A 2,560-nucleotide genomic window follows, 5' to 3' on the forward strand; every position below is an offset into this window, starting at 1 on the left:
ACGACTGAAAACATGAAATCTCATAACGGCACAATATAGCGCTATCCCAAGCAGTAAAATCAGTTATAAAAATAAAATAAATTTCTTTTACTGTGTAATTCTTGAATTTGCGTGGTGTTAAATATTTGTGTTATGTCCGTAAATGTTTACTTTGTCATAATAAAATGAAAATTAAAATAAAATACATGTTGCATGCATATAGGATTTAATTATGTATTTGAAAGATAATTTAAATAAAATCACCAAAATATGCATTTTTGTTCTATTTTTTATATTCCACTGTGTGATTAATGTTTTATCTGTATGTTGAATAGTTGTTATGAAGTGATTAATATTTTGTGTAAGGTTAAAAATTGTTTTATAATTTTTGTTAGGATTTTTTAATGATAAATAATAAAATAGAATAAAAAAAAATAATAATAAGTTGTAAAATAAAAATCGGACCTGGATTAAAATCCAGGCCCAAATCAAATTAACCCCCCCCACAGCCCAATCCAAACAGCCTGTCCGGTCCAATTTAAACAAACTGAAACGACAACGTTTGGTCGTCCCTCATCAAAGGCCGTTAGATCAAAGCCAACCAACGGCTGAGATCCCACGAACCGTAACCCATAGCCCGTACCCGATCCGATACCCGGTTCAACCCGTCCCCCAGCTTAAACCAAACGACATCGTTTGGTTAAGTGAATAAATCCTGACCTCTCATTCTACTAGATCTAACGGTCAGCATCAACCCACCCCGTCTCTATATAAGCCCATAATCCTTACCCCGGCCCCCCTAACTAAACCCCCCCTCTCCACTGTTCATCATCATCTTCCTCAGACCCACCCCTAACTCTAGCCGCCCTAGAATCCCACCGCCTGAAACCCGGCGGCATCAACGCCGCCGGTCACCAAAATAACACCCTAGAACCCCCTGAACATCCTCTACACAAATCTGACCTTAGTTTCCTTCGAATCAGACCCCAACTCTTCGAATACTAAATCGAAGGTGGGTCTGAAAACTCAAACCTTTCCAATGGCTTCCAAAATAACACCATAGTACCCCCTAGCATGCCTCGTTATGGATCTGAAGTTTGTTTGGCTCGAATCAGTTCCGAGCTTCTCGAATCTTCTTTTGAAGATTCGGACCAAACAAGAACAAACTCAGATCCGTTCTAAACTGACACCAAATGACCCCTAGGCTACCCTCACCCTTGTGTCGTATTTGGTCCCCCTCGAATCTGACCAGAAATGGTTAAGTCCCAAATCGAACCTTCAAGAACCCTAGAAATACCAGACTTTTGGATTCTGTTCACTTCAGACGAAAGATTGAGGTTTAATCGACCTTAGTCAAAGTATTTTCAATAGGAAAATACTTCGACTAAGGTCTGTTTGATTTCAAACAAAATCCGAAGCCAAGTTGAATTCGAGTTTGATTAAAATTCAAAGGTACTGTTCTATTTCTGTTTGTGTATTCTGTATGTATTTTCGTTTGTTTTAATAACTTGTTAATTTTTCACATTTTTGTTTTGATTAATTCTGTCATTTTTTGTCTCATACCCGTCTATATGCTCAAAATATGAAATTGTTTCTGTTGTTCGTGATTATTTACAATGTGAGTAATCGACTCGATTAAGTTCGTCGATTAGTTATATTGTGAATTCTCATTTATGATAATGCTAATGGAAACAGTCTGCTTCTATTGTTTTAGACTGATTATGGACAAATGTTGTAAATAGTCTACTGATTAATACTTGTCAATTAAATCATGTTTGTTTGCAAATCAGTAAATTCAAATGTATGATGTGTATATATTGTTTTCTGAACAGGGCATTGTCAGTATATTGACAATGCTCCTGTGTATGTTTGATCTTGATTCAATGTTTAAGTCCAGTCTGAATTGTTATAATGATTTCATTGATATGTTGTTATGATGTTAGTTCTGAATTCAGTGTGATTTTACAAATGTTGATTAGATGTAATTGTGTTAGAAGGTTACATTCTTAGTTAGGATTCAGTCCAAAACTTTAGGATTGGTTATAGCTGCTTAAACAGATTTTAAAATCTGTATTGTTAGATTCTGAATTTAAGGCAGTAATAACAGTAATTACAGTAGGAAATCTGGGACATTTTCTGGGATAAAACAGTAAGGGTAATGTGACATAATAGTGGGCTGAAAGTGGTTTGTTAATGGTTTTTAATTTAATAGGATAGTGGGAAACAAAGGGAAATGGGCTGCTGAAAAACAGGATAATAGCACTCAATAGGATTTAAAGTATTCAAAAGTAGTTTTAATAGAAAACTTTCTGATTTTAAAAGGAGAAAAGGGTCCAGGCAGCACTAGAAGGGTAGAGGACAACCTTGTATAAATAGAGGGGGATTGGGACTGATTTAAGGGAGCTCTTTCAGAAAGAAAAACAAGGGGAAAAAAAGCTTTCAGGCAGATTTTTGAAAGAGAAAAATCTGATAAGAGAGATTTTTTGAGGGCACATTTTGAAAGAGAAAAATCTGATAGAGGCAGATTTTAAAACAGAAAGATTTTAAGAAGAAAAATCTGATTTTTGAAAGGAGAAGAAAT

The sequence above is a fragment of the Nicotiana sylvestris genome, chromosome 3, assembly GCF_000393655.2.
Source record: "Nicotiana sylvestris chromosome 3, ASM39365v2, whole genome shotgun sequence".
Classification (NCBI taxonomy): Eukaryota; Viridiplantae; Streptophyta; class Magnoliopsida; order Solanales; family Solanaceae; genus Nicotiana; species Nicotiana sylvestris.